Source organism: Budorcas taxicolor, chromosome 14, assembly GCF_023091745.1.
Source record: "Budorcas taxicolor isolate Tak-1 chromosome 14, Takin1.1, whole genome shotgun sequence".
Taxonomy (NCBI): domain Eukaryota; kingdom Metazoa; phylum Chordata; class Mammalia; order Artiodactyla; family Bovidae; genus Budorcas; species Budorcas taxicolor.
In genome coordinates this window covers 82,244,873-82,255,171 of record NC_068923.1, presented here as the reverse complement: position 1 = coordinate 82,255,171, position 10,299 = coordinate 82,244,873, and positions in this window count along the sequence as shown.

Below are 10,299 nucleotides of genomic sequence, written 5' to 3'. Positions count from 1 at the left end.
TAGCTTTCCTTCTAAGGAGCAAGCGTCTTTTAATTTCATTGCTGTAGTCAACATCCACAGTGATTTTGGAGCCCAAGAAAAGAAAATCTGCCAGTTTTCATTTTTTTCCCATCTATTTGCCAGAAATAATGAAAGCTTACGTAATATTAAGACGCTACCAATTTTCCTTTGCAAGGAAGAGTAATGGTGGTGAGGTTGATGAATATTATGAGGTTAAAGTATCCCCCACTGGGTTTCCCTGGTGGCTCAGTGGTAAAGAATCTGTCTGCCAATGGAGGCGACATGGGTTCAATCCCTAGGTTGGGAAGATCCCTTGGAGGAGGAAATGGTAACCCAATCCAGTATTCCTGCCTTAGAAATCCCATAGACAGAGGAACCTGGCGGGCTACAGTTCATGGGGTTGCAAAAGAGTCAGACACAACTTAGTGACTTAACAACAACAACAACACCGTAAATAGTCCTGGGTGATGTCATGGTACTTCCCATGTGTATTTCTTTTATTGCATTCTATCACTGTCTGCAATTATCATGTTTATTACCTGTCTTTTCTCCCCTTGCTGGAATGTACATTGTCCTTGTTTATCTTCCCTATATACTCTATGCCATTTTCCACTCTAAGAACAATTCCTCGCTTATAGCAGTCCAGAGTAGTTTTTGAGTAAATGAGTGAATTGCCATTTAAATAAATAAGGCTAATTCACTTCCCACCTGGACCATTTCCTCAAGTGGAAGATGTCTGTGAATTATTTTGGTCTTCAAATCCGTGATGATGTATATATTTGTATTTCTATACATAGACATGGCTTCCCACATAGCTCAGTTGGTAAAGCATCTAACTGCAATGTAGGAGACCTGGGTTCACTTCCTGGGTAGAGAAGTTCCCCTGGAGAAGGAAATGGCGCCCATCCCAGTATTGTTGCCTGGAGAATCCCATGGACAGAGGAGCCTGGAAGGCTACCGTTCATGGGATCGCAAGAGTCAGACACGACTTAGCACTATCTTATACATAGACACAGGTGGCGCTAGTGGTAAAGAACCTGCCTACCCAGGCAGGAGACTTAAGAGATGTGGGTTCTATCCCTAGGTTGGGAAGATCCCTTGGAGGAGGGCATGGCAACCCACTCCAGTATTCTTGCCTGGAGAATCCCATGGGCAGAGAAGCCTGGTGAGCTACAATCCATGGGGTCACAAAGAGTCGGACACGACTGTAGTAATTAAGCACGCATGTGTACATAGACAGTACTCCATTTCTGGGAAAGGAGACTGTATCAGGATCCTCCTACAGAAAAGTAGAGGCTGGGAGAAAAGAAAAAGGTATGCTAGAGATGCTATGGAAGAAAAGTAAGTGGAAAAAAGTTCAGCACTTGGAGGAAGTGAGAAGAAGGTACTGTGTGATGGGATGAGGCCATTCATAACTTTGCATGATCACCAAAAAGCTCTGCAGCGTTTTCCAGATCAAAACATCCTTTCCAACCCTTAGGAGTTTTGACCTCTGCACCAAGTCCTGCTGTGAGCCTGTATCTCTTGCTCTGTTCCCTGCTTCTTGGCTGCCTTGGCACTCGGTTTTACTTCCTTATGCGTGAGTCATAACAAAACGGGCACTGATTGTGTGTGCTGAGGCCCAGTTGCAGTGGAGCAAGGCAGCTGTGCTGCAAGGAGTTTGGACCTTTCCTCTTGGTCCAGCCACCTTGCCTCTCTTCCAGAACCTGTTCTGTCTGTCCTGCCTGTCCTGGTGCCTACCAGGCCTGGTGGCTGGACTTTAGCTAAGAAGTAAAGAAACCTGTGGGTGGCGTGGGCAGTAGAGGCTGCGGAAGAGTGTTGGGGGCGACTTCACAGAGTCAGAGGGAGACCAGGTGAGAAGCACAGTCTGGTGATGGCAGCTAAATGACCACTTGTCACATAAGATGTATGCTGCTTATGAGCTTTGCTTGTTTGTTCTCAGTTGTAAGTGTACAGAGAGGCACAAATATGGAGGAGGTCTCTTTGCATGTATTGGCCAGGGATCTGTGAATCAGACATATCAAGGTTTAATATACTACTTCCTGCCTTTTCATGTAAGTGGTAACATTTTGACTTTGTTAATAATTTCAATAACAACAACTTGGAAATTCCCTCGTTGTCCTCAGTGCTCTCACTGCCAAGGGCCTGGGTTCCATCCCTGGTTGGGGCACTAAAATCCAACAAGCCGTGTGGTAAGGTCCAAAAAAAGAAAAAGGGAAAACATTTACTACTACAACTATTAACACCACATTCACAGTGTATTGAGCACCTGTTATTTGCTAAGTGCTTTACTTACATTACCCCTAATCTTTATAGTTCTAGGGACCAGGGATTATTGTTCACATTTTATAAATTTTACTAATAAGAAAGTTGAGGTGTAGAACAGTTAAGCCATTTACACAAGGTTATTTAGTTAATATGTCACAGTATCAGAATCTGAACCCAGGTCTATCTAGCTCCAAATTGTAAAAGTTTTAATTTTTATTTGAAAATGAATTTTTAATGAATCATGCTTAAATTTTTTCTCTTTATATAAACTTATTGTAAACTATGTTCATGTAAACTACGAACCACCTATTTATACAAGTATTCTAGAAAAAATATATTGCTCTTTAAAGTAGATTCCCTTGATAATATATGGATTTAAACTTTCAGATGAATTTTTTGTTCCAACTTTGCACGTTCTATACTTATTTTGAGCTAGTTCTATAAATGGTAAGCTTACTTGATAACTGCGTGTTGAAGTTAATGTTTTATTTGCCATTTACAGATGTTAATGTTGAGAAATAAGGCATTTGTTATATAATTTGCCACCACGGGCAGAGAAGGTAATATGTAAATCATTTAGGAATTTTTCTATCAAAGAAGGCAGCCATTGTGTCTTTTTGTGTACGAGTATTTGAATATGATTCATACTTCATTCAAATACTTACCCATGACTATGCCTTGAGTGCTTTTTACAAAAATAAAACAATATGTACTTATTATAGAAGATTGGTAGATTACAGAGAAGAAGAAAAGAATCATGCATAATCCTACCTAAGATAGTTAAGTATTTTATATGGGTTTTTAATTAAAAAGTTTAAGTGTTTTACTTTGTAAGTCACCTTGTGCATGACAAGTCATTTTCCCATAGCCAAGGAGCTATGTCTTCTTTCCTTGTCTTCTTCAAGGAAAGTAAATTTACTTTTTGTTCACTGGTGAATTACTAATAGAAAAAAAAGTATAAAATGCATTGTTTTTTAATTGGAGCTGTCAGTCTAGGCCTATTTTGAGATTGGATATTTGAGACAATTATTCTAGTTTGGCTTGCATTAATCAGTTTTAGTTCAGTTCAGTTCAGTCGCTCAGTCGTGTCCGACTCTCTGAGACCCAATGAATTGCAGCACGCCAGGCCTCTCTGTCCATCACCAACTCCCGGAGTTCACTCAGACTCACGTCCATCGAATCAGTGATGCCATCCAGCCATCTCATCCTCTGTCGTCCTCTTCTCCTCCTGCCCCCAATCCCTCCCAGCATCAGAGTCTTTTCCAATGAGTCAACTCTTCGCATGAGGTGGCCAAAGTACTGGAGTTTCAGCTTCAGCATCATTCCTTCCAAAGAAATCCCAGGGCTGATCTCCTTCAGAATGCACTGGTTTAGTTTATTTAATACTTCATCATATAGATATTTTAACTATTGTTTTTTGGGGGAATAACTTCAAATTTACATTTTGCAAGAATAGAAATCATACCTATATATTCATATACTCTACACAAATTCACCTGCTAATATTTTACTCCATTTACTTTATCACTTACATAGGTGATTTCTCTCTTTTATATTTAACCTCTAAGTTATATATATTAATTTTTTTCTGAATTATTTGCAGATAAGTTATACATATCATAGTCCTTTACCCCTAAATATTTCAGTGTGTATATCCTAAAAGTAGGGATATTCTCTAGTTATTATTCTTAGCCCAGAACAATAAATTTAACTCTGATATGACACTTTTTACCTAGTTTTCTGTTCATATTCCAATTTTGTCCGTTGACCCAATGATATCCTCTGTAGCATTCTCCCCTTTCAGTATCAGTTCAGGACCCAGCACATGGTCAGATACAGTCATATCTCCTTATCCGCAGGGGGCATTGGTTCCAGGAAGCTCTCCCTCCCCCACCATGCTGTGTGCACATACTGAAATCTGCAGGTGCTCAAGTCCCTTGTGAAAAATGGCATAATAGTCAGACCCCTGTATGCTCAGCTTTGGCATCTGCAGATCTAGAGGGCTGACTGTATTGCATTTAGTTGTTACATCTCTTTTGCCTCTTTTAATCTGGAACATTTCTACTGCCCTTTTTCAGAATTCAGCCCCTTCCCCCGACTTTAGAAAATAGAATGGCCATTTTTTTTTCAGGTTTGTCTCATATTTTTCCACGAGTCTAGGAAAACAGTCCCCTGTTATTTGAGCTGCCTGAAGCTATACTGGAGAGAAATGATTTCTCCTTTTCTTCTGCCTTTCAGATCTCACATATGTGTCTCCAATGGCGGATTTCAACCTGGAACCATTCAGGGAAAAGTCCTTGGGGGAAAACAGAGTTCTAGGTTTTCTCCCCATCTGCACAGCAGAGTGTAGAAAGGGGTGGCAACGTTGCTAAAATGAACAACCACTGACCTCCTGTCCTGTTAGGACCCGGGGACAGAAGGACAGCAAGACAGTGAGCGCCCTGCCTTTAGGAGCTTACAGTTCCCAGACAGACCCCCGGGTACTGAGAGGGAAGCACACAGGGCGCTCTCTCAGGGCTCAGAGGCCTGACAGAAAACAGAGGCCGCAGCTGTGTGAAGGGTTGGGTGGGACTGTCTAGGTAGAGAAATGTTCGCTGGAAGGACTGAGGCTGAAGCTGAAACTCCAATCCTTTGGCCATCTGATGCGAAGAGCAGACTCATTTGAAAAGGCCCTGATGCTGGGAAAGATTGAAGGCAGAAAGGGAAGGGGACGACAGAGGATGAGATGGCTGGATGGCATCACCGACTCAATGGACGTGAGTTTGAGCAAACTCGGGGAGTTGGTGATGGACAGGGAGGCCTGGCGTGCTGCAGTCCATGGGGTTGCAAAGAGTCGGACATGATTGAGTGACTGAACTGAACTGAGACTGAACTGAGATAGAGAAATGGCTGAGGCAGTGGACCCCACAGAACAAGATCTATTTTCAAAACAACAGAAGGTCAACATCACTGGAATTTGGTGGAGTGGGGCATCATTTTAAGACAGACAGACTAGTAGAGGCTGGGTTGTGCTAGGCCTTGTAGGACCTGGTGATGAGCTGGCATTTTGTCCTAAGGGAAAGAGAAATGTTATACCCCATATGGCACCTTTGGGCAAATTAGAAGTATCTACCTCTCAAGACATTTTCATCTTGTTGAAAAACTGCGGTAAAATACTTTTATTAGAAGAAGACACTTTACTGACAGCTGCCAGAGGATATAGATGATGAATATAAAATTTACACTGCCTCAGAGGGAAAGGTGCTCTTCCATAAGGCTGTTCCACTACCACAACCTGTACCCAGTATATGGCCACGTGGGTGGGGCTTGATACAGCCTGTATGCTCTCTGTGCAGAGGGGACACAAAGAGAGGGGAAGAGATCAGATAAAGTGTTTTGGAAGCAGATCCTACAATATTTTGGAGGCAAAAGGATTGGTTAGAGAAGATGGGAAAGGGGATGGTGTAGTGACGACTCATCAGGTTTGTGGGTGGCGGTGCCATTACTGATATGGCTACCACTGGGAAAAGACCAGCAAGAACAAAGAAATCCAGTAGTGGGCTTTCCGGGTGGCTCATTGGTAAAGAACCCACCTGCCGACGCAGGGGACATGGGTTTAATCCTCGGTCTGGGAGGATCCCACATGCTGCGGAGAAACGAGTCCCCACGTGCCACAACTACTGAGCCCACACGCTGCGACTACTGAAGCCCGGGCGCCTGGAGCCCGTGCTCCACAAGAGGAGACACCGCAGCGAGAAGCCCGGCCCGGCAACGAAGAGTTGCCCCTGCTCGCCGCAGCCAGAGAAAAGCCCTCACAGCGGTGAAGACCCAGTGCAGCCAAAAAATTTTTAAAAAGTAAAACAGAAAGAAGTGAAGGTGAAAGTCGCTCAGTCGTGTCCAACTCTCTGCGACCCCATGAACTATACAGTCCATGGAATTCTCCAGGTCAGAATATGGGGTGGGTAGCCTTTCCCTTCTCCAGGGGATCTTCCCAACCAAGGGATCAAACCCAGGTCTCCCACATGGCAGGCAGATTCTTTACCAAAAAAAGAAAAAAGAAAAAAATCCAGTAGTAATTAAAAGTCAGGTATTTGTCATCGTCCTCTGAATGTTCTGTTTTCAACTAAAAGTTAACCAAACCCTTGTCTTTTCCAAAATACATATCCTTGAAAAACTTAGAGTCAAGGATAATATCTTTGCCTTTCAGGCTTGTAGAATGGGGTTAAACTCAAATTTTACTAGCATTTCCAAGTTCCTCTTAGGTACTCTGCCAAAGACTTTACACACTCTATCTATCTCATTTTCTCTGTGTGGCAATCCATGAGGTAGTTCCTATTTTTCTTTTCATTTTATAGAGATGTGAGGCTCAGAGAGAGATCTTATCACTCGATTTGAACAGGGTGCCCCAGTTACAAGTTCAAATCAAGAGTTGCCTTGAGTACTGCCTGAGTTGCTTGCTTTTTTCAGCTTTGTCAGTGTTATCCAATAGGAGTCTCTGCAGTGACGGAAATATTTCTGCACTGTTCAGTAGTTATGTGACCTTTAAGCACTTGAAATGTGGCTGATATGATGGAGGAATTAACTTTTTAACGAAGTGATCTTATTTACTTATTTCTTTTTCGGCCAAGTTGTGCAGCATGCAGATCTTAGTTCCCCAATTAGGGATTGAACCCAAGCTTCCTGCATTGGAAGGCGGAGTCGCAACCATTGGACTGCCAGGGAAGTCCCAGGAACTAAATTTTTTATTTCTTTTTGGTTCGCTGGGTTCTTCTGTCGCTGCACTCGGGCTTTCTTTAGCTATGGTGAGCAGGGGCTACTGTTGGTTGTGGTGCCAGGACTTCTCATTGCAGTGGCTTCTCTTTTTGCAGAGCACAGACCCCTGGGGCATGGGCTTCAGTAGTTGACATTATAGGGCTCTAGAGTGTGGGCTTGGTAGTTGCCATGCATGGGCTTGAGTTACTTCAAGGCAAAGGAAATCTTCCCAGATCAGGGATCCAACCTGTGTCTCCTGCATTGGAAAGTGGATTCTTACTCACTGTATCACCAGGGAAATCCCCCCAGGAATGAACATTTTAATTTGAATAACTACACTTTCCTAAAGCGTTAGTCGCTCAGTCGTGTCAGACTCTTTTCAACCCCGTAGACTGTAGCCCGCCAGGCTCTTCCATGGAATTCTTCAGGCAAGAAAACTGGAGTCAGTAGCCATTCCCTTCTCCAGGGAATCTTCTGAACCCAGGGATTGAACTCAGGTCTCCTGCATTGCAGGCAAATTCTTTACTGTCTGAGCCACCAGAGAAGCCCCCCAATGTGTGCATATATTATATATATTATTTTATACATAATTAATTATATATATAATTTACATTTATAGCCCTTCCCATGTACCAGGCACTATGCTGTACAAATATTAACTCAATATCTTCATATGATGCTGTGAGGTAGATAATTTAAATATCCTAATGTTACAAATGAAGAAACTAAGGCAAAATTTGGGTGTGGCCAAGGACACAGGTTGTTGTTCAGTCCCTGTTAGTGTCTGACTCTGCGACCCCATGGACTGCAGCATGCCAGGCTTCCCTGTCCTTCACCATCTCCTGGAGCTTGCTCAAACTCATGTCCATTGAGTTGGTGATATCATCCAAACATCTCATCCTTGCCATCCCCTTCTCCTTCTGCCCTCAATCTTTCCCAGAATCAGGATCTTCTCCAATGAGTTGGCTCTTCGAGTCAAGTGGCCAAAGTATTGGAGCTTCAGCTTTAGCATCAGTCCTTCCAATGAATATTCAGGATTGATTTCCTTTAAGATGGACTGGTTGGATCTCCTTGCAGTCCAAGGGACTCTCAAGAGTTCTCCAGCACCACAGTTTGAAAACATCAATTCTTCGGTGCTCAGCCTTCTTTATGCTATAACTCTCACATCCATACATGACTACTGGAAAAACCATCGCTTTGACTAGATGGAACTTTGTTGGTAAAGTGATGTCTCTGCTTTTTAATATGCTGTCTAGGTTTGTCATAGCTTTTCTTCCAAAGAGCAAGGGTCTTAATTTTATTAAGCTTCAGTCACTGTCTGCAGTGATTCTGGAGTCCAAGAGGATAGCATCTGTCACTGTTTCCATTTTTTTCCTATTTGCTGTGAAGTGATGGGATTGGATGCCATGATCTTGGTTTTTTGAATGTTGAGTTTTAAACTAGCTTTTCCACTCTCCTCTTTCACCCTCATCAGGAGGCTCTTTAGTTCCTCTTTGCTTTCTTTCTGGCATTAGAATAGTGACATCTGCATATCTGAGGTTGTTGGTATTTCTCCTGGCAATCTTGATTCCAACTTGTGAGTCATCCAGCTTGTCATTTCACATGATGTACTCTCTGCATCTAAGTTAAATAAGCAGGGTGACAATATACAGCCTTGACATACTCCTTTCCCAATTTGGAACCAGTTCATTCCATGTCCGGTTCTAACTGTTGCTTCTTGAAGTACTGCATTTTGGACACTTTTTGTTAACTATGAGGGCTATTCCATTTCTTCTGAGGGATTCCTGCCCACAGTAGTAGATATAATGCTCATCTGAATTAAATCTGCTCATTCCCATCTATTTTAATTCACTGATTCCTAAAATATTGATGTTCACTCTTGCCATCTCCTGCTTGACCACATCCAACTTACCTTGATTCATGGACCTAACATTCCAGGTTCCTATGTAATAGTGTTTTTTACAACATCGGACCTTACTTTCACCACCAGACACATCCACATCTGAGCGTCATTTCTGCTTTGGCCCGCCTCTTCACTCTTTCTGGAGCTATTTCTCCACTCTTCCCCAGTAGCATATTGGGCACCTACCAATCTGGGAGGGGGGCTCATCTTCCTATGTCATATCTTTTTGCCTTTTCATACTGTGTAGCTGGTGACAAAGCCAAACTTTGAGTAGTCCTTTTGGCTGCTAAGTCCATGCCTTTTGTTGTTGTTTACTCACAGAGTCATGTGACTTTTGCAACCCAGTGGACTGTAGCCCACCAGTCTCCTCTGACCATGGAATTTCCCAGGCAAGAATACTAGAGTGGGTTGCCATTTCCTTCTCCAGGGAATCTTTCTGACCCAGGGATTAAACCCACATCTCCTGTATTGACAGACAGAGTCTACCACTTAGCCAGGAGGGAAGTCCCCATGACATTTATGGTAAGATAAATAAATATATTGGGAGGTGAGAGAGGGCAAACATTTTTACTAATAGGTGAGTGATCAAAAGTGTTTCCTGTCACTTTAGACTAGACCTTAGACAACTGATCTGACAGAGCAATTCCTAATCTCAAACTTTAAAGGAATCTTGGAGGTAAATCCATCCTTCTTTCCACTGACAGAGGCTGTTCTGTATGCAGAGGAGGAATGAGGCAAAATGAAGTTGGGGTATGGTGATGGTTGAAAGGAACATTTGTATTTGTCTACAGATAACTACAGCTAACACTTGTAAAGGTTTCTGTGATGGTGATTTCCTATTTTCCTATTTTAAAAATTCATCCTTGCCAGTTTTGTTTTAGCCACCAATTTTTTTTTTTTAAATTTTGTTTCTGACATATTCAAACAGAACAGGATGGGAGGTGGAAGATCTGGGGAGGACAAATCCCAGACCAAAAGAAAGTTGGCTGGAACCAAGACCTGCTTTATGTTCCCTAGGTGGGTGCTCTTTCATGTGGCGTGGGTTCTGATGGCTACAATCAAAGGTAAAAAAAAAAAGTTACTATTTCAAAGAAAAGAAAAAACAAAAAAAATGAAGAAAACAGAAAAAGAAAACATATAAAAGAAAAAGAGGTATTTTTTCAAAATCTTGTTGTAATAGATCAACGGGAAAGAGAAAATTTACTCAAATCTAATTTCTGCCTGTTCACTTTTGTTTGAAGTGAATATGCAGTCTTCCCCACCCCTCACCAGGCCCACAGTCCTTATCTACCTTAGGCATCTTTTACGTCTCCACGGACCCACCAGCACACTTAGCTGTGGTATAAATGAAGGGCACGTTCAACCTTATATACCATCATCACTGTTTCCAGGTGTGT